Source organism: Ceratotherium simum, chromosome 13 (assembly GCF_057802395.1).
Source record: "Ceratotherium simum simum isolate JZ-2026a chromosome 13, ASM5780239v1, whole genome shotgun sequence".
NCBI classification, from domain to species: Eukaryota; Metazoa; Chordata; class Mammalia; order Perissodactyla; family Rhinocerotidae; genus Ceratotherium; species Ceratotherium simum.
This window is the reverse complement of record NC_141912.1, coordinates 23044177-23066998: the sequence shown is the minus strand read 5'-3', so window position 1 is coordinate 23066998 and position 22822 is coordinate 23044177. Positions and strand designations below refer to the sequence as shown.

Sequence of the window (22822 nt, the reverse complement as noted above, 5' to 3'; positions counted from 1 at the left end):
CAAGTAATTTCTTTTAAGGAACATTAGTAAGTTTTTTTGTGATTACCCAAGTAATACAAATTCACTGAAGAAAAATTGAAGGGTATAGCATAATAAGACTCCCGTGTAATCTAATCATCTAGAATGTAACCACTATTAATGTTGTGATGATTTTCCATTATTTTATTCTGGCATCAGAAATATTTAACATCATAATTTGGATTTTTATCACAACCTGAATCAGTTTGAAGAGTATCTACTCAAGCTTCGTTGCTGTTTGCCAAATTCTCAGTCTGTTGCTTTACTTTGATGCCAGGCATTTAGAGCCACTTACCTGAAGTTTAGGCTCCATTCTGCAGCTTTCACTTCTGCTTGAAGATGTTTTCTCTGGTTATGCCTACTTAGGTGTGTATTCCCTCCAAGACTTAAAAAATGTTCACAACTAGGAAGATAAGCCTAGACTGGACAATTTGGAAATTATTCACCCAGCCTCCAAAATGCCCAGGCCACATCCCTTTCCCCACAGGGATTTGTCTCTTTTACATCAGGCTACGGTGCTAAAGAGCGCCATCTATAGACAGATGCACGGCACTATGGATTATGTGCGGCCCCACCCTGAAGGAGATACAGACCTCAACCAAGCAAGGCTTTAAGGAGCCTGCAGGATCTCTCTCCTGAGCCCTCAGGATTAAGGTGATTATTTCAACCTCAACAGGCATGGTGAAGACTCAAGTTGGGAGTCAGACAAGATTCAGATTCAAATCCTCATTTTGCCTCATGCTACCCGTGCGACTTAAGCAAGTTATTTAACTTGCCAAACTAAACCTCAGTTTCCTCAGTGGTGAAATGGGACAGTAATACCTTTTGGGTTGTACAGATTATCTTCATAATAGACCATAATATTTGCATTCCACTTCACCTGTGATGTGCTTTATACTTTCCAGACTGAATGATTATCTCATTTAACTTCATCTCCAAAGATTAGAGAGAGGATGTAAATCCAATATGTAATATATAAGCATATTTTTATTTGGTTTTCAGAGTCGTGGCTCATGTTTGCTAATTAACTTGAAAGCTTGTCCAGCCGGTGCCTCGTTTTAAGCAAGCTCTGTGGGGGGTGATAGTCAAGCCCTTCAGCTCTGGAGTTACCCTGCCTGGGCTTCGCCACTTAATTCACTCTGTGACTTTGAGCAGGTTACTTAATCTCTCTGTGCCTCAGTTTACCCACTTATAAAATGGAGTACAAACCTCATACGGTAGTGTACAGATTAAATGTTGTTACAGGGGAAGTGCTTAGAATAGTGCCTAAAACGTGGTAAGCATTCAATAAATACTAATGCCTACTAAGTATTCACTTAAATGGGTTTATAGACTAGGTTAGAAAGGGATGTTTAAAGGGGATTCAGCACAGAGTTTTTTCACATACCTAATTGACCTAGTATGTTCAAAATAGGACTTCTTTACAGAACTTCAGTTTATAAACCACTTTTCAGAGGTATGATATGGTGGAAACAGCACCAGACAAGTTGTTAGGAGCCTGAATTGTTGCCCTGCATCTGCTGTTATATAGGTGTAGGGTCTTGGGCAAGTCATTTCACCTCCTTGTGCCTCATTCCTCGTCTAAAACAAGAGCACTAATTACACATTCTCTAAGATCTCGCTTTAAAAACTCCAGCAATCTACTACTTAATCTTTTCCGCACAGTGACATACATCTACCTAGAAGAATTCATGCTTACTCTAGGTTTCCTCCATGCTTTCAGCTCACTGGCCATGCCTAAGAAAGCAGAAAGCTTTTGGTATAATGACTTCCCTCTAACATAAAGAAAGGAAAATGCCCAGGAGCTTGTTACTAAGGCAACCATCTTTCCTTGCAATGGACACATTTTTAAAGGACCCTTTCCCCCCAAAGGAACACAAATTTAGAATTTAGATCCATTTGGTTAGAAGTATATATAAATCCATTTAGATTTATGAACCACATAAAGATCTGGGAAGAAAAAAATGTCATGCTCACAATATCTACTTTTTTAACTATCCTTCTGAGATCCTGTTTGCTTCAGCTATTGTTTCTGTGGTTGAAGAAAATGTTAAGGTTCACAGAATTGAGAAGCATTGGTGTGTAAGCATTTTGTTCTACGAGAGAGCTGCATATGGTTAGTGAGAGAGAGAAGCAGTCATCCACCTACCCACCAGAAACCCCAATATTTATTCCCCACCCTACCACCTTCCTTCCTCTGTCTCTCTCTCTCTCTCTCTCTCTCACACACACACACACACACACACAGTGCCTCAGGTTTGCTTTCCAAACAACACCAACATCATCATGCCATTTAGAAAATGGATACTCTCAGGTAGACTTTATTCTTTCTTGGGAGAATGCTTGATTTGATTATCAAGGTATTGAAATACCAGTAATTGGAATTAGAGGCTCCTTTCCCATTGTTTCAAATTTACCAAATTAAAGGGCTTTCATCTGTTTTGTGACTATGCCTTCTTGACAGCCAGTGTGGTCTATGTTAGTAGAAATAGCTGGATGGATAATAATAGTAATGATAACTATAACAATTATGATGATGATAATAATAATAGAAAAAAGGAAAACAGTGTCATGCACAGTGGAGGCCCTTGGCCAGCTTTCAAGAACAGAACAGAATTCATGTGTGGGAGGAAACAGTTCCCCAGGTGATGGTCAGTCAGTAGTTTCACAGCCAAAATTACTCCTTAGTACAAATTAAAGCTGCAATTGCTTGCTTTCCTTAGAAGCACAAGCCCTAACCCCCTCCATTTTCAGCGCTGCTCAGTAATCTGTTGTCAAGTGCAGTGATGAGAATAATAAAACACCACTAGTTCACAATTATATGTGCAAAGTATTTCTCAGGCTCATATATACCCAGGACACTTACATGCCTTTTAAAATCTCACTTCTAGAAAGATCACAGGAAACTGCAAAGCTTTTGCCAGATCTTCACATGTTCCCTGGAGCTGGTACAGTGCAGTATAGCATGAGAATTCTTCTCCTAGCCTAGATTACTGTATCTAGGAAAGTTGTTTCAACCTTCCCAAAGGAGGAGAACTCTCCCAAATGGAGATGCACTGGCAAAAGGAAGTCCACTCTACCATTAGCTGCCTGTTGCTCTTAAAGAGACCAACAGATGCTTGGGAAAAAATGCCACTTACTTTTGAACCAAACCTCTCTCCTTTCCCCAAGCCAAGTACGTTAGCACTTTTTCCCTTTCAAAGGGAACTTCAGCTCAGAGAAAGCAAGAGAACTGCAAAAGATTTATCAAAAAAAGAATTGTAAGTAGAATAGATGCCCACTTTCTGTCTTTCTGTGTAGACTGCTTATGAAGCCAAGGTAAATATTTTTTTAAAGGTAAACAATTAGTCAATCTGTTGTAATCTGGTGTATTTTGATGTTGTTTACTGAATTACATTTGCCCTTTCCAAAATTAAAAGAACAGAAGAAGAGATTAAATTAAGGTTATGCACAAAGCCAATATATCTTGAAAGTTCAGACTGGTTAAGTCATACTCTCTACGGAAAAAGTATTGAGAAACAGAACATGCAAGTGTACGTGCCTTGGCTAGGAAGAGTGGGAGCTTTTTGTTTGATTATGCCACATTTTGTATCATATAAATATAACAATTATTATTTAGCTGTGTTGGACCTGTCTCAAAAACAACCATATCTGGGGTTCTCAAGTGGACCCAAGAAATGGGATTGGAAGGGATAGGAAGAGGCTGCCCTAGTTTCCTAGGTTGAAAAAGAGTTGGTCACTCTTTGCTTTTGCAATTTGCCGAGATTGCCTGGATCAATTTTCCATCCTGGATTCCTAGATAAATGCTTTGGTTGGCAGTCATTTTTCTACTTTGTCTGTCACAAAGTCTGGAGCAGACAAGACCTCCCCACGGTAATTCATGCCTGTGTGACCGAGGCCTTGGAATACTGCAAAACATTCGCTTCCCATAGATGTCTAGGAAGCTTTCTTTGGCTGGTGCCAAAGAGATGGTGTCATTTCAGGTTCACAAACTAAAATAGCACATTGCACTAAAGCCATGCAGGCTGTCTTAGCCACCAGTCTACCCCTTCTGATTTATGGCCTCCAGTGACCTCAGAATGACCTATTTAGATCAGGCCAAAGCTAAAAGGGGCCCGATATTAAAATAAAGCATTTTAAATGCTCATTTAATATCTCTATGAGCAGCCAGCCAAGTCTTTTTAGGAATGGTATGAGACATATTTGAGTGTGTATTCTATGGGACTTGAGTTGAAAATCAAAACAAGTATATGCATACCCATTGTATGTGTAGCAAAACACACACACACACACACACACACACACACACACAAAACAGAAAGCTTTTTAAAGAAAAATAAATGTGTTGTTGTTATGACCAAAAGAGTGAAATAAATTGGAAGCATTGCCCTTCCTCCTTGATAGAAGTCACTTCACTTACTCAGGTCAACATATTGACTCAAGAGATGTAATTTACCCAGCTAACTGTGCCTCACGTGTTTTATTGTGCTTAGCAAGTGTCAGCTTATTCAACCTCTCGTTTATTTTTGGATGACTCAATTTCGCCTGTGGATTGTTTGCCAAAGAGCTGGGATGTTTAATGAAGATATTTACAATTCAGTGGATTTCAGAAGAGATTTTAAAGAAGGAAAAGATATTAGTTGAGTCAAATTGAAATGACTTTTCAAGTACCAGAAGAAAGACAGAGAAGAGTTGGAGAGGAAGAAAAAAAATAGTGACTGGTCCTAGCAAGTGAAAATGGAGAAAAGAAACTGAAACCAGAAATGCACGTGCTGGTGGGATATTGAACATTCTCGTACTTCCTCAATATTCAGTATGTTCTAGGCTGCACTGGGGACTGGTTTCTGGGGAGCTTGAAACGTCAGCCTGGCTGATTAGGAGGGTGATGATTCTACCGCATCTTTATACCCCAGAGTGAAGGAGGAATTTGTTGGGTATCTGAACTATTCAATCTGTTGATAACCAAACCAGGTCATTTAAGCTGAAAAACCACTTCACTTTGTGCTGTGTAGACAGAGTATATCTCATCAGTCATCTAGAATTTTCACTTCAAGAAAAACAGAATAGTCAACTTGATCGTTTTTAGATATTTTTAAGAGAAAGATTTTGAACTATGCTGGGATAGCAATCAAAAGGCAGATATAATGACCAGTTTTACTCCAGAAGGCAAATTAATAATAATTTATATTATCATCATTCCTTCACATGTGGACTTTCCATACCTTATGATTTTTCATGCCTCAACTTGCTTAACAGGCAGAAGACACTTAAAGATCAATGATGGATACAGAGTAAAAATTTGGACCTTAAAATATAAAAGTGAGGAAAATGTGAACTTTTGGAGGGGAGAGATGTCTCTTTTCTCAATTGAGGGAAAGGGAAAACACTTGCGTCAAGCTTTGTAAAGATTTTCATTAATAGAGAACCTGGTAAACAGAGAAAAGATCCTGAGAGTATTTTGTCTTCTCCTGTATTATGAGGTTTAACCCTAGGAAATAATCATTCCTAAATGAAATAAATAGAAAAAGAACAAGTTGCTGACTTCTGGAAAGTGAGGTTATGGTGCCATCTTTTCACTGCAAATTTTTCCTTCCTAGTCTTTGGATCATTGGGAGTTAAAAGTTTAAATATTTATACTATATAACTCAAACAGCAACAGAGGAAGACCAGCTGGTCATTCTCCATCTTGACTTCATTCTAAACTGTCCACTCAGAGTAAGAAGGAGTGAGCTGAGAAACAGGAAGGAGATAACTTGACTTTCAGATCACACATTGAGTCAGCTGGCTGAGCAGTTGAGTATAATTTTTTTTTCTCTATAAATTGGCATTTAGAAAACTCTGAGGTGGAATAAATAAGAAAACATATTTTATGGTGAGATTTTTCTTCCTATTTATAACAGCACAATGAAGTGAAAGAATAGTTTTTGGAGAAAAGCATGTCAAAGAATCAAATATGCAGACATGATTTGTAGAAGGCACTCAACCACATTCAGAGATATTACATGACTGAAATATTAGGAAAAACAAACTCTTTTCCTTCAACTTCTGGTTTAGATGCTGAGGGGTACCAAGGATATCTTTAGGGGGATGTCCTCAGTCCTCCATTAATCTCAATTAGCATCTCTAAAAACTGAAAAATAAATTAAAATTTTAAATTTTAATATAAAGCATGATAAAAAAAACTTCTTCAGAAAACATTGCTATTTTGAATGATCTGCACTCTACAATCTGAGTAAAAAATCGTATGCTTGCTCTGCAAACAGCTTCCAGAGGAGGGGCAGACCCCTTTTCTGACCATATTGTATGAAATACTTTGCATATTAAAATTCTGGAGCCACAAATTAAATTGTTTTTAAATTTATTTTATTTTTACCACTCAGATTTCCAAACTGAGGGAAGGTAGCATAGTAGAAAGAGCGAAATATTTGGACTCAAAAGACGTAGTTCAACTTACTAATAGTTTGACTTTAGGCAAGTTACCTAACCTTTCAGAAGTTTTACTTTCCTTCTTCTACATGAGGATGATGATAATTATAGTGATGATGATGATGGCGATAATGATGGTGGTGGTGGTAGTGGTGGTGATAATGGTGATAGTAATGATGATGGTGGTTGGTGGTGGTGGCGGCAGTGGTGATGGTGGTGGTGATGGTGGTGATGGTGGTGGTGGTCATCTCCTCAAAAAATTGCTGTGAAGTTAAAGCAGAAAAGGTATGAGGTAATAGAAAACAATTAAGAGTATACAATATAGGGCCGGCCCCGTGGCTTAGCGGTTAAGTGTGTGTGCTCCGCTGCTGGCGGCCCGGGTTCGGATCCCGGGCGCGCACCGACACACAGTTTCTCCGGCCATGCTGAGGCCGCGTCCCACATACAGCAGCTAGAAGGATGTGCAGCTATGACATACAACTATCTACTGGGGCTTTGGGGGAAAAATAAATAAATAAAATTATAAAAAAAAAGAGTGTACAATATAAATGTCAGTTATTATTTCACTGTGATTTCTGACCTGTCCCAGCCTCCCTAATCTGTACAATTCCACTCTTCTACTTCTGGCCTTTGATTAACAAAGACACAGGCTGATTAGAGCAGAGCTATTGAGACTGCTCACTTCAAATGCTTTCCTGGGAATATAGAGGTGCCTCTGGCTCATGACTTAGCAAGCCTGGCTGCGGTCTGATCTCCACCATGTGACCAAGGCAGGGCTCAGAAAAACCCCATTGCTTGGCACAGAATAAGTATATGATTTCCTACTCATTTTCTATTGCTTTAACCAATCTGATCTCCCTCTGAAAATACTTTGGGTATCAGCAATATAAGATATGGCAGTTTTCTTGTGGAGAGAGTCCCCTTGTCTTGGTCAGAAGTGCTGAAAGTGAAGAATCATACCTTTAACAGTATCTTTAACAATACACAGACCCTATTTCCTGAGTAAATATTTACTTGCAGTAAACACATCACAGTTACTGCCTCCCCCATCACCATTTTACAGAGTTCTTTTGAAAAGGTAATCTGAGAAAGGCTGGACTTTAAGATTTGTTAAAGCATTTCTACTTTAAAGATAGCACCTACTGAAATTTGAATTATATACATGTTGCATTTTAGGACAGTAATTAAGATTTTAAATGAAGCCTCTACTCCTCTCTAGTGGTGTGTTTTTTTTGTTTTGTTTTTACTTCCATTGCCTTTTAAATATTTTCTATGGTAAACCTCCCGGAGAAAATCATGATAGCCTGTTTATGTGTCTTTGCGTGTAAAAATATTAATGTGCATACACATGTACAGGAGGACAAACATTAGTTCAATTGCTTAATAATAATACAAATGGGGCAGAGAGCAAGTTAATAGGATCAACCCACTGGGAACTAATCAACATTCAATAGAAGTTATGATCAGGGCACATAACTGGTCAGTTAGGTCAGAAATGGTACCAGCTGCAGGAGGGTAGACTAGGAATGAACCAACCCAAATCCTCCCCACTCCTGGAAAGACAACTGATGGTGGGTCAGAGCATCATCTTCTGTATGAGAGAAGACAACACATATTGTTATTTACAACATGGACTGCAGTGCACAGGACAGAAAAAAGCCCTGTGCATCTTCCTAACATTGATGATACACCAGAAAGACAGATGTTTGTGCCTTTATAACCTACAAGGCAACACTGAGGATTGCACACACTGAGTCGGTAGCTCTCCGCCCTCCTCTTGGCCTAGACAGGAGTGAGCAAACCATGGCCTGCAGGCCAAACCCAGCCCACTGCCTGCTTTTGTACAGCCTGCCAGGTAAGAAAAGTTTTTACAGATGAACATTTGCAATCAATTTGATGATAGGGAACACTAACCTTGAACTCCAATTAAGCAAAATGTTATCCCAAAGAAAGAGAATTCCATTCTCCTCCTTAGTAGACTGGTATTACAAAAAAAAAAAAAAAAAAAAAAAAAAAAATGCTCAATTATTATTGTATTTTTAATTTTGTCAATAAAAAATATGTGAAATTTTGTTTTCTCTCTTGTTATATGTAAGTACATAATTTCCTCATTTTTACCTCTTGGCTTCCAAAGCCTAAAATACTTGCTATCTGGCTCTTTACAGAAAAAGCTTGCTGTCCTCTGGTCTAGGTCATCAACTTCCAAATCATTTTGCCTCTTAAGGCCATTGGGAGTTTCTTAACCATCTCACCCACTAGCTGTTCCCCTTTTCACGTCTGCTAGGAGGGTCTTATTGTTTTTAAATCCCCATTTAAGAGGGGCTTCATCCTCTCTTATTGTTATTTAAATATTGTTTTAAGAGAATATATGTTACCATATTACAATCCTCTGTAATACCAACTGGAAGGATAATGAAAAATTATTGGTCCAAGACAAAAACCAAGTGAGAACGCCCTGGGTTGGGGGAGTAGAGGGCAGAGAAGGCAACATCACATAAGGGAGAAACACAGTAGGACTGAGGATCTATTCTCTCAGCCCATCAGTGAATCAGATGAGAGGAGGTTGCACACAGGAGGTGTGCAGTGTCCTTCCCACTTACACCTCTGCATCATTTCAAAGGACTCTCCTCGCCATTTGACTCTGGTTTCACATGTCTCGGAGATCTAAAGCCCTTGGATCTCCTTGTAAGGAATGACTGATGCTTGTGCATGATTCAAGGCTGTCTCCTTGGCTTTTCCATACACACACACACACCACGTCTCCTAATTCACCAAGGAATGATGGTGCCAGGCCTCAGGGGGCATCACCCAAAGAAACCACCAATTGGAAATACGTCACCTTTACGTTAGGAGATTACATGGGATTAGCAGAGCTTTGATGGTTCCAAAACAGTGCTGGCTCTTGCCCACTGCCCTTCATCTATAAGGCAGACCAGCGTGTGTCCACTCAGTCTGCATGTTAATTCGAGGACAAGGAAACCTTTTCAAAACAGGCATGAAGGAGAGAATGAAAAGCACCGCCACACACACCCATGCGCATTTGGTGGGGGCCAGCCAGCTCCTGGTTGCTAAGCATTAGAAAAAGCAGGAATGTTTAGCTCTATTAGGCATCTCTAATCAGTTCTAACTTGCTGGAAGGGAAAAATATCTTGTTATTAAACAGAGTTAGGGAGCCATTGTCCATTATTGGTAAGAATAGAAAATGGGTGCAGCTCCTATGGAAAACGACATGGAAGTTCCTCAAAAAATTAAAAATAGAATTACCATATCATCCAGGAATTCCTCTTCTGGCTATATACCCAAAAGAATTGAAAGCAAGATCTTGAAGAGATATTTGTACACTCATGTTCATAGCAGCATCATTCACAATAGCCAAAATGTGGAAGCAATCCAAGTGTCCATCAACAGATAAATGGACAAACAAAATGTGGTATATACATACAATAAAATATTACTCAGCCTTAAAAAGGAAGGAAATTCTCACACATGCTATAACATGGAGGAACCTAAGGACATTAAGCTAGGTGAAGGAAGCCAATCACAAGAAAACAAATACTGTAGGATTCCACTTATATGAGATATCTAGAGTCGTCAGATTCACAGAGACAGAAAACAGAGTGGTGGTTGCCAGAGGTTGGAGAGAGGGGAAAATGGGGAGTTTTTGTTTAATGGGCATAGTGTTTCAGTTTTGTAAGATGAAAAGAGTTCTAGAGATGAGTTGTACAGCAATGTGAATGTACTTGATGCTACACACTTAAAAATTATTACAATGGTAAATCTTATGTTGTATGTATTTTACAATTTTACATATATCTACACACACACACACACCCCCCTCCATATTTTTTTTAAAAAAGAGTTAGGAATGAGTACACTGAAAACCAGGAAAGTACCGGGCAGTTCCTGAAAGTCTGCAGGGCAGTTGCTTTTTCTTGAGCCATGTCAATCTAACAGAAGGGAACCAGATCTCCATGTGAGATAGAAGTGGTTCCAGGGAGCTGATCTGACCAAGGCTGAGCATATCTGACACAATCTTAGAAAGACTGTTTTCTTCATAACAGGGTGTGTAAGAGTTAGATATGAGAATTCTTTCTACCAATTTCTACCTAGTTGGGAATCAGTTTTAGACTCGCTGCATAAATACTTTGAGATTAGCGCTCACTGAGGCTCCTCTAGAAAGGAGTAGCATAATTAGAAGATGCAGCCCCCTCAGGAGCTTATGAACCATTTAGGGATATAAGATTTATTTTTTTCATTTGTTCAAAGAATATCTGTTGAATGTCTACTATGTGCTAGGTTTAGTTCTATTTAGCTCTTGGGATCAGCAGTGACTATAACAAAGCCCCAGCCCTTGTGAAGTTATATTACAGTGGAGGAAGACAGACAGTAGAAAAACAAGTGAAAATATGATGTGTCAGATGGAGAGAAGTATTATGGAGAAAAATTAAGTGCAGGATGAGAAGAATAGGGCACAGAGTTCGGGGAAGGCTTTAATGACAAATGCCCAGAGGCTTGAAGGAACTGCAGGTCTGACCTGGACGTCTGGAGGAGAACGTTCCAGGAAGAACCAAGAGGCCAGTGCGGTTGCAGCACAAAGTGAGCAAGGCGGAGAGCAGAAGATGAGATCCAAGAGGTTTCTGGGGGGTCCAGCTCTCGTAAAGCATTATAGGCTGTTGTAACGATTTGAGTTATTGCTCTATGGGGGATGGGGAGCCATTGGCAGGTGTTGAGCAAAGTAACGTAATGTGATTAGCCTTTCAAAAGGATCAGTCTGACTGTTGTCTTGAAAATAAAGATGGGGGCATTAAAGGCAAAAGCAGGGAGGCTAGTTAGGTGAGTATTGCAATAATCCAGAAGAGAGTTGATGGGGACCTTACCAGGCCTGATACTGATTGAATTATGGAGGTAAGGGGGAAAAATGCGGCAAGGATTACTCCAAGGCTTTGGCCCAAGCATCTGAAAGGATGACGCTGCTCTTTACTGAGATGAGGAAAGCTACTGGAGGATTAGGCTGGGGAGTGGGGAGAAATATTGCCGTGATGGGGAATCAGGAGTCCAGTTTTGAACAGCTGGGTTTACAATAGAGATATAAATAGTGGAAGATTTCATGAAGTCCCACTCCAAGTACCCAGCGTAGTGGGCACTCAGGAAATATCTGTTGAAATGTTGATGATAAAGCAGTATATACATAAGTGAAAATTATTGATAGATTTATCTCTAGGTTATGGGTATTGGGCTATATAACCTATAAGGGCTGTTCCATAAGACCAGACGTTCAAGGATGCAATACAAATTGTTCACAAACGCTCAAGGGAGATTAAAGGAAAGATCAGAGGGGCAGGGCTGGAATAACCCAGGCAGACTTCTTGGAGATGAATATGTGAAGGAGAGAGCTTGACATCCTTGGGAGCACTATGATGATAAATATGATAATCGTGGAAATGCATCCGTGAACTCTTCATCGTCACATGGCCTCCTGCATTTGGTGCTATGCCCACCAAGTTCAAATGCTTGCATTGCTCCAAGGCTGTACATCCATGGCATCTCAGTTGAAAGAGACCTAAAGAAGTTTTTGGTCTTCTCTTCCTGATAGAAGTCAGGCAAGGGGTCCCTTTTCTCCCTTCCCTCAGGAGATTTATCAGCCTCCCTCAGTCACACGTCTGTCCATTTCACAGTCAAGAGCCAGCACATTCGCTTTTATTTTAACTCAAATCCCACAAGCCATGTCTTCAGTCACTTCTCTTTACTCCTAGAGAAAATTGTTCTTCCGCCTGTAAGATAGTCTTTCGTATCCTCAAAAACCATTACAAGAACATATCAACACGCCAGTAACTCTCCAAACACTGAAATAGCCAGTCAAATATTTGTATTCCACCAGGCACTTGAGTTGAATAATGTATCTATGCCGACAAGAGGGCAAGTGTGTTCTGAGTGGTGAAGAGGCCAAATGTCTGTGAATTAGGGTATGAAACGCAGGGGCACATGGCCTACAGCTGTTGAACTTGAATTCCTCTTTGAATGCGGTTCCCAGGGCTGAGAGGCACTTCTCAGAGAGGCCTGTGTACATTCACTCTTCTAAAACCTTCCAGTGCCTGGTGGCTATATCCTCATTCTGACTTGGCCACCATTTTGGGTGCAGACAACAAACAAGAGCAGGTGTTCACATTTATCTTTCTCAAGTAGCCTCTTGAGGCTCATTGAGGAAGGGTCAAAGAAGGAAGACGCTGAAATAAAGCCTTCCCTCCCCCAACTCTCGTGCCTGCCAGCAGACAGCTGTTTCAGCCTCTTCCTGCTGCCGCTAATGAAAACATAGCTGGGATTCAACGAAAGATATTATCAGGGTATTGCTTAGAGAAGCCACTTTCTTTGGAGATCTGCTTAAACCAAAGCACTTGGATTTGTTACCATGGCTGGGAAATTTTCTCCTCCAGCAGCCTTCTCATGAATGACCTATTTTGAATGTGACAGCCGATTACACTTTGGTGGCGTGAATAATTTATTAGGTGCAAGAACACTGTCTATGTAGTGATATTACAGCAGCCTTGCTTGCCTGGCTAATTATGGAGGGTGACAGAGCTCTGGCCCGTGGTCACAGCTCCTATCCGAAGTTGCCGGGGACGTGGATTGTGTGCGAGCAGAGAAGGAAAGAGGGGAAATGGGGCCAGAGCCTGGATCCTGCTACCAAAGAAGGCTTTGTGGGTTGAGCAAGCTGTGCTGCGGGAGTCAGATTTCCACTTTCACTTCTGCAAAGTGAAACTGTGCAGGGCCCACGGGGATGGATCTTGTGTCCAGCATCCCGATTTTGCATAAAATGTATGTTAGTAGGGGGAGGTGTGGACTGTGAAACGGTGATTTAGGAAGGAAAGGAACGCTAGACTCTGAAGCTAGCAAGGATATCGAATGGTTTCCAGGCCTTATCGAGGAGGCACGGGCCTTTTAAACATGGAGCTGGATTCACAGCCCAGGAGCAGGGCTAGGAGAGCTGCTGCAGAGAGGAAAAGAGTGCCCAGCCAGGAGGAACCTCGGTCACGGCTTCGCAATTATTTCCCCTGTGTTCTAAGCTGCCTTGATACTCTAGCTCTGCTTGAATTGTAGTGACAGCTTATTTAACCTCACAGAGATGTTTCAGATGTTAATTGGACTCCAAAATAACATCCACGGGGGGCCAGCCCGGTGGCGTAGTGGTTCGGTTCGGTGTCTGCTTAGGGATTTGCAAGTTCTGATCCCGGTTGCTGACATAGGCACAGCTCATCAAGCCATGCTGTGGTGACATCCCACATACAGAAAATAGAGGAAGATGGACACAGATGTTAGCTCAGGGCGCATCTTCCTCACCTAAATAAATAAATAAATAATGTCCATGGAGATTGTGGAGATTAACAACCAGCGACAAAGATTTAAGTAATATGGCTTTTGGGCTCGTCATTCTTCCAAAAATCACCTCCTGAAGTGAACCATCTCAACTTTATGAATTAGGGAAGGATCAACTTTGGAAAAATTTTTGCATAGTTGGGGGCAGTGAAAAGGAAAGAAATTAAACAAGAAATCAAACAAACATAATATTATGTGCAACAAGAGCTCTGGCCTAATATTGAAAGAGAAATGAAAATAATTAAAGGAGTTACCTGAAGAAGAAATATTTTTAAAATATGAATGGATAAAAGCAGCTTTTAAAATTTTTTCAATAATCAATAGGTGATGATTCATGTGTACCAGTCAAGGTACTATTAGGAAACTGATGGCTCCCTTAAATTAGAATAATTCGAGGAAGGTTTATTTTCAAAGAGATGACTTACAAAGGTGTGGGTTGAGTGCCACTGCTGAGTCCAAAAGATGGGAGAGGAAAAGGTTGTAGGACCTGCAAGGAGAGAGCTGTGTAGAGAGGGCTGCCTGGAGGGGAGCAGTCATATTTTATGAAGGGACACAGCCAGCCCGATGTGACCTCACAAGGAGAAGCCAGGGAATTAATAGACTTACCTCAAGCCCTTCCCTTTTTCCTTTCTCCTGTTGGGGCTCCCCATTGGTCAAACCCAACTGGACATCAGAGGGCAGGGCAGCCGTTGATGTCCAGCTCAGGGGAACCCCCAGAGTAGAGAGCAAGAGAGAGAGAGGTGGAGAATGGACAGGAAGGGGCAACGTGGGATAACCTACAAGCTAGGGACTGCACTGGGCCTGGGGGCATAATATAAATAAATCATTTTGGTGAACCTTACAGACAAAGCTCTTCTTTTATGTTTCCCCTGATAATGAGAGAAAGGGAAGGGATTTATTATGAAATGAAAATCAATTTAGAATCTTAAAAAAAGACTACACATCAAGTACTTAGCATTGTGTTTACACATACATATCGATAGTTCCAATCACTTCTACATTCATTTTGAATTATTTTATACTTATTTTAATATCTTTGTGCAATAATACTTATTGAATTAAATTTATACTGTTTACCTGTAAGATCATAACTATAGGAATTTGTAAAGTTAACGTTCTGCCAAAGTGTTTGTCAGTCTAGAGCAGAGGTTCTCAAAATGTGGTCTGAGGACCCCTGAGGTTTCCCAAGACTCTTTCAGAGGGTCCCCTAGGTCCTCAATAATTTTTAAAAATACAAAGGGGTTTAGTCTTGATTATGTTATATATATATACGTATATATATATATAAAACAACTCCTATAACATATATATAAACATGATTAGGGGCTGGCCCCGTGGCCTAGTGGTTAAGTTCGGCGTGCTCCGCTTTGGCGGTCCTGGTTCAGTTCCCAGGCACAGCCCTATACCACTCGTCAGCGGCCATGCTGTGGTGACCTACATGCAAAATAGAGGAAGATCGGCACAGATGTTAGCTCAGGGCGAATCTTCCTCAGCAAAAAAAATAATAAATAAATAAATAAATAAGTAAATAAATAAGCCTTTATATATATATAACACATATATGTCATATAAAATATAAAATCGCTAGTCTGGATTATGTTATTGTGTAATGGGTCTTGAGACCAAAAAATTGGGAACTGCTGGTCTAAAGTATATTACAGAAAATGACCTCTACTTGCAATATAATAATAATAATGTATGAGAAAGCCAATCTCAAGTTTCTGGATAGAAGGGGATTGTTTGCTACATTTAGGGCATATTTTATTTCCCGTCGGCTTTGAACATTTTGCTGACTATCCTCTACCCATGCCGCCTTCCAGGTCACTTGGTGCAGAAGCTAGAAGTAGAGGTGGAGGTGGGATTTAGGATTGGGGTAATTTGGCCAAGTGCGTAAGCCTGATTTCAACACCCCTGAGACATTCATTCCTGGGACATATTGAAATGCTAAGGCGGTTGGCCAAACAAATTTCCCATTGTGCAAGCAGATATGCGTGACAATGGTAAGGAAACAATAGCTTGAGATGTCTACTCCCTTGAGGACCTTATCACTAGTACCAGACACAGGCAAAGGAAGATGGGGTCTTGCTCTCAGCAGTTCAGAAAGCAGTAAGCAAGACCCAGCTATCACTTCTTAGGTTGAAACATACGTCTGTGTGGCTCTGATGTCAATAAATGCAGGCTTGTTGTGCTCTTTTCCTCATTTAGTCAAAATTTATTGACTCTCCTCTACTCTCATTAATATAGAGGTTACAGTAGTGTAACTGGCACTAAGCATAGTTCCTGACATCAAGGAGCTTATAAACTAATGAGGAGAAGTGTACCAAATATCTATGACAGAAGGAAGGTATGTGTGGGTCTGTGTTCAGGGTACAGTACCTACAGGAGGAGGCAGGTAGAGCATGGAAGGCTAAGGAAGACTTCATGAAGGAGGTGGTATTTGAACAGGGCTTTATCGGCTAGGCAGGATTTTTAGAGACAAACGTCAGAGGTAAGAGAAAAAACGATGGGCAATTCTCTGCAGAAAATTTCCAGGCAGTGGAAATGGCCTGAGCAAAAAGGTGGAAGAAAGAATTGTCAAATGTCAGAGCCAAAAGGAAGTATGGTGATCAAATTGGCCAAACTCTTCATTTGATGGGTGAGGCCACTGAGATCACAAAGGTCAAGATTGGCCCTCAGTTTTCTATTGGCAGAACCAAAATAGAACCCAAGTGTCTCAACTCGAAGTCCAAGACTCTTTCCAGGGCTGTTTCCTGGACACTGAGCATAGTAGGAAGAGCCAGAGCTTAGGGCTGGCATTGCAGAGTGTTAGGGGTGCAGCTGAAAAGGCTTCTGGAACCAGGTTGTAGTGCCAAGGCGGCTGGGCGCCCTGTTTGGATCTTTTCCAGACCAGTGTTTCCCAAAGTGTGTTCTGAGATGACTGCAGCAGAACCGTCAGTGTGCTTGTTAAAACAACTGAATTAGAATGGGAGAGGAGGGTGAGTTGAAAATCTGCATTTTAAACTCCTTCCCAGAGTGATTCTTATGTACTTCATATATTAGATAATTAAAAATAAAGAGAAATAGAGAAAGATTGGTGAGAGCAGCAAATGAAGCATTCAGTAGATGTAAGCAAGGTGGAGGATAGAGTTACAGTATGAGAAAGGAGTTCAAGAATCTTAGAACTGGCAGCATTCCAAGCCATGATGTGGCCATGCATTTGGGTGGCCAAATGCCTATAGTGGTAGGTCATAAGAGTAGAGAAGGAATTTCAAAATCAGGGTGTTAGACCTGCTGTCCACATGAATATTAAATATATAGTTATGAAGAGAGATTAGATCTCAGTTATATCTGGCTATCTCTCTCCAGGACTAGTCAACTAGACCAAGAATAAAAGCCAGAATGCACCAGCATCATAGGCAGAAGGAATATGTAGAAGTATAAATGGATAGGGGTCACTAGATATAACCAAATGTCTGGGACCTTCCAGTTAGAGCATCATCTTCACTTGGCAGTGGGTCTTTAGGCATTGTTCTGAATTCTGTATTGAATATCTGAAGCTCTAAATCAGGAAAGTAAATTGGTTGCATTTTGGATGCTCTTCTGCTTCCTTCTGATAAATTGTGTATTCACTAGCATTGATTGGTAGCAGAAAGAACAATCAAGCTGGCATGGCCAATTCTGTTCCCTGACCAAAAAGAGGCTTTAAAAATGCCTATGAATGATGCAGTCTGTACGAAAGTCAAAATATAATGATGTACACCTGAAATTTATATAATGTTATAAACCAAATTGACCTCAATAAAAAAAAATGCCCATGAGAGAAGAGCAGGATAAAATTAATTGAAAGAGAGCATTACAGTGCTGCTGGAGTTCAAACACCCTGTTTTATGATACCAAAAATAATCACAGTTCCCACAGCACCTATAGTGCTTCCTCTTTCGTAACACCCACCTCAGTTATTCACAGCCGTCCTCACCACCAGGCTCCACGAGATGGGTTCCACGACTTTTGTGTTTACCTCTGTGTCTCCTGCCCTTAGCAGAGTGCTGGCACCTGAGTTGAAATAATATCTTGTTGAAATAATAGCTATCATTTTTACCTGGTGTTTTCATTTAAGACTGACACCAGGCAGGAGTCCAGGCACAGCTTAGCTTCAGATCTCTCATTAGGCTGCAATCAAGTGTCAGCCAGGACTGGGTCTCATCTGAAGGCTCAACTGAGGAAAGATCCACTTCCAAGCTCACATGGTTGTTGGCAGGATTCAGTCCTTTGTGAACTATTGGACAGAAGGCCTCAGTTCCTTGTCATGTGGGCTTCTCCAACATGGCAGCTTGCTCCATCAAAGCCAGCAAGGGAGAGAGTCAGCTAGTGAGATGGAAGTCAAAATCTTTTATAATCTAATCACAGAAGTGACATCTGAGCACATTTACCATATTCTGTTGGTTAGAAGTGAGTCACTAGGTGCACACACACTAATGGGGAAGGGATTACACATGAGTGTGAATACTAGGAGGCAGGAATCATTGAGGACCATCTTAAAGTTGGCCTGCCACAGTGGAGAATGGATTTTAGGGAAGGACAAAGTGGAGGCAAGGAGATAAGGGATATATACAAGAGATGAAGGATGTTAGAGAAGGATGATGGTAGTAGAGCTGGAGAGAGATAACCAAGAATGAGAAGTGTCTTGGAGACACAGTCAACAGGTCTTCTTGATGAATTGAGTGTGGGAGGTAAAGGAAAAGGAGGAATCAGTGATGACTTCCAGATTTCTGGCCCTCTAGCAACTGGTTGGATATTGGTGCCGTTTATTTTACTGAGATGGTTAAGCATAGGGGAGGACCAGGTTTCGCATATAGGAAAGAGAATCAAGAATTGGCCTGCAAGTAATGAATGGGAATTTAGATAGATGCTTGGATAGCTGACCTTAGAGGAGAGTTCTGAGTTGGAAATGTAAATCTGGGAATCTTTAGCATATGACCATGACTTGAAGCCCTGAATGAGTAGATGAGACCACACTATGCAAGGCCTTGAATGTAGTGTAAGGTGTTTATTTGCACACCAACCCTAGAACCCCATGTAGTCCCCTGAAAAGTGCCCCAACCTATCTTTAGAACTCTCTTTCCACTTGCCCCAATTCTAACTGTCTGCTAAGGGCAGTATCCAGGTTCCATCCTCTCTCTCCTGCTGATTTTGCTTACTTTTGGGGGAGAGGGGCAGTGTAACATTTGGCTTAATCCTACTTTGCCTTGTGATCTATTTTACCATTGTCTTAAACAATATCATTCAACTCCCACACTGTTAATCTTTTGAACTCCATTTAGGTTGTAAAGTCTTTGAGTGGGGGAGGAGTGTTCTTTCTTTTATACCTTGTCCCTTCCTCAGTTCTCCACAAACATTTATTGTTATGAATGAATGTTTCAATAGCAGTTTTATTTATGACCATCTTAGTGGCTGCCAAGAGGCAAAGGGATGCTGTGGGAGACTTGCAGCAGTTCATATCTTTGTGACTATCAGATTTATTTACCCTGGAAAGAACTGGGGCATCATTGGAGAGGTGAAAGGAAATGAGAAAGAGGGTAGAAGGAAACACTCGAGAAACCTGGGCTCAACAGAGACACAACTGGGATGAACCTAGGTCCAGCCTGAAGAGAAGAGTGAGGATCTACGACAGACAGGCTAATAGAGCCACCATGGCCCATGTTTTGCAGGTGCCAAAAACCAGTTTCTGCACCTGTATCTAAAGTTGATTAAATTGTGTCACCTTGGACAAATCATGTTAACTCTCTTGCATGTTGGTTTTCTCATCCATGAAATGGAAGTAATGGTATCTACTACAGGATTATAGTCAGGAATAGATGATACAATGCTTGTAAAGTGTCTGTTCCAGAGCCTAGGAGGCAAGAAGATAATCAATAAACTGTAGCATTCAGCGTTGTAAGGACTGGCTCAAGAAGTCAATCAAACTCACTAGGGACTCAAGCATTGACCAGAATAACCAATATTGAAAACACATGAAGAATGACTTGCCAGGCAGATTGGAATGTTTCATATCATGTGGTCAACACATTTTCTCCTCTGAAGGAATGTCTCTACAGGGGAAGACTAAGTGCTGTCAGAAACTATTTTCTAAGTTGGATGAAGGGCAGAGGAAAGTGGGTATCTGGAAAAATCCAGCTGCAATGAAGGACTCAGACTCTCAAGGCACTCACTGCTCAGGCTGCCCTTCGTGGTCTAAGATAGAGACACAGTGACCAGTGCTTGCTCTGGGGTGTCCTTTCTGGCACCAAGAACACTTTGTTCCTATTGTTGTATCTTTAGGTGAGTTATCACTTATGACGTAGTTGCTTAAGCTATGGTTTGGGCTGCTCATATTCCGGGCCTGAGGAGGCAGTCTCCTTATCACAACTGGATGTGGGTGTTTTCCATGTTGACATGGTCTCCTAGGATGTTCCCTTGTGGTCAATGTCTAAGCTCACTCACAAAGTGACTGAATCCCAAGTTGGGGAGGCGATGCATCTTGCAGTCCCGTTCTATTTAAAATATTCTAAATACACAATTTATTCAGTATGGTGGCTTTACAGTCTCATACAGTTTCCACTCCAAAAAATTCTTTTTTATGGAATGTTTCTGTCTGTCAGACAGACCCACACTTTCCTAAAGGAAAGCTGTATGTATAGTTCAAATCCACCAAAATAAAATTAAAAAACAACTCTTTCTCCCCAACATTTATATGATCTCCCTGCACAAATAAGCCCTAGTGGAGAGCCCATACAAAGCAGACCTCCCCAGGGGGGCTAACACAACTCACGTCTTGAGCAACCAACCTTACCCCACCCCATACCCCACCCCCACCCCTGCGCCCCCCACCCCCCACCCCGGCATTGTTTTCAATGCACAGCCTCTATTTGAAATCCCAAAAAGTTATTTGAAAGGGCCTTTCCATGCCTCGACTGGTTCCCCTGCCCTCTCCCTCCAATGCACTCTATCCTCTCGGCTCGCTCCGCAGCGCGAATTCCACGAATAACTCCAAAGCTGCAGCACCAGCTAGTGCAGAGGAGCTCGGCGTGCCCGCGATCAGCTGGAGGCAGACAGCGAAGCGCAGCCTCCTGGAGTTGGGCTGAAGTAACTGTCAAGCAGCTGTCTCCCCAGCCCTCCCCTCCCTGCGCGAGTGACGCCGCCAGCCCCCGCGGCCGCGCCTCCCCCTCGGCCCGCCCCCCGCCCCTCCGCGCGCTCTGCCGCCCGCGCGCCCGCCGGCCCGGCAACTTCACCCGCGCCTCCGCCGCTGCGAGCGCACGCGGGAGGGCAGCCGGCGCTGGGCACCGGGCGCCGGGACCCCACTGCTTCCCGCGGCCCTTTGTCCCTTCACCCCAGCGAGCGAGCTCAGGCTGTCTGCAAAGCCGGAGGTGCGGGAGCTGGGCCATTGCATTGGTACGGAGGCTATTATATGCCAGAGAGCCTCAAGTGTCCCCTTGTCATGACAAGGAGCTTGCGTCTATAGTATAGGTACGTGCACCTTTTTATTTGTTCCTTTTTGCCTCTGATTTTGCTTAACAACCCGGGTGAGGTCTGTGTGGTGAGGGGCGTCCTCAGCTTGAAAGAGCGTTGCGTGTTAAGGAGCGGCTGAGAATGGAGTGTCCTCGGCTTTCTCTGCCTCGGAGGGTTCGGGTCTCTGATGCCCACAGCATAGAGATGCGAAGTTGCTCAGCGAAAAGGGCACACGCACTTTTGCAGGCAGAATCGAGGGATGCCCAGGAGAGTGGAGGGACTGGCCGAGAAATGGTAAGGAGCCCGCGGCAGCGCCCCCGGGGGTTGGGACATTTCTGGGGTGGGGACGCGCAGGGCCCGAGGATCGGTGCCCTGGGGGGTGGGGGATGCGAGCCCCCTCGGATGGGGGTCCTCGGTGGCCAGCTGCCGCCGAACGACTTCCAGCACTCTTAGCGCCTATGGGCAGTCCAGCTCAGGGCTGTGATCGTGGTCTCCAGGGTCTTAACTTGCCCCCAGGCTACCCAGATTGAGCTTGACTATGAACTAGCCCCTTCCCCGCCTGTCTGAATTCCAAATTGGCGGTGTAGGGTGGGGGGAGATGAGAATTGGGAAGAGGGGCAAGAAGGAGAAATGTGTTGCATTGATGCCTACCTGTGTCTGGAAAGAGGGGGGAGGGGCGATGCACCTGAGGACAGGAGCACCCCTGCAAGTTTGTGTGGCTTTGTTGGGGAGCGGGGTGGGAGGGATGTCTGGAAAAAGGAAGCATCTGCAACTCTGTTACCGCGAGATTATAACCTCCTATCCCCCTCCTCCAGGGTAGTGGGGAGCAGATAGAGAACCTCATTTTAGAGGGGAGTAGGTGCTGTTTGAAATTAGACAAGCGGAAGCCATCCAGGTGATAAGGTGGCAGAAGTGCTGGGCAAGTCCCTGGTGCGAAGTGACTGCTCCCTCAGGAGCAAGAGAGCAAGAGGAAAAGAGAACCAGGCTGATGATGTTGGGGGGCGGGGGTGGTGCAGAGCCGAGATTGGTTTTTAGCCTGGAGATACCCACATGTTGCTTGAGTGACTGAGAGGAAATGTTTAAGCGTTTGGTCAGGGGGAAACAATCATGGTGGTCTTAGAAAATATTGGGGCTGTCTTTCCTCCCTGCTTCCCACTTCCTCCATGCTCATATCCATGCAACTTGGTTGAAGTTCTAGGACTGTAACTAATCATTGCCCCCATTCCCAAAGAAATTGTACTTGGCCCTCTCTGTGGGACTGGGGCTGGGCATCTTGTGTGAGCAGTCACCCCTTTGTTATCTGACACACAATCATTTCTTCCTTTTTGTTTTCTGTCTGATTTATCTGACTCTGAGAATGTTCCTCTCCTCCTTCCCACCCCCACCCCAGTATTTCTACTCGCTTATTTCTACACTTCCTCTTGCTCTTCTAGCCTTTTTGGACCAGCCTCTGAATTAGCCCACTAACACCCACCGTCTACCCGCCTTGTGTCTCCATCAAACTGTGTTTAGCTGCTGTCACAAGCAGGGGATGTCAGCTGTG

The 22822-nt window shown here is 42.6% G+C and overlaps 1 protein-coding gene across 5 annotated transcripts in view; it reads left to right on the top strand.

The window, feature by feature from the left end:
• The window catches only part of RIPOR2 (RHO family interacting cell polarization regulator 2), a 219759-nt gene that overhangs the window by 112964 nt on the left and 83973 nt on the right, over positions 1-22822 (top strand). The window contains exon 1 of one of the 5 annotated variants that reach the window (XM_014788710.2): positions 21136-21297. The exons of the other annotated variants lie outside the window; for them this stretch is intronic. The gene's annotated coding sequence lies outside the window, so the exon portion shown is untranslated. Of the gene's footprint in view, positions 1-21135; positions 21298-22822 lie in introns of those variants that run through there. 5 annotated transcript variants of the gene reach the window in all.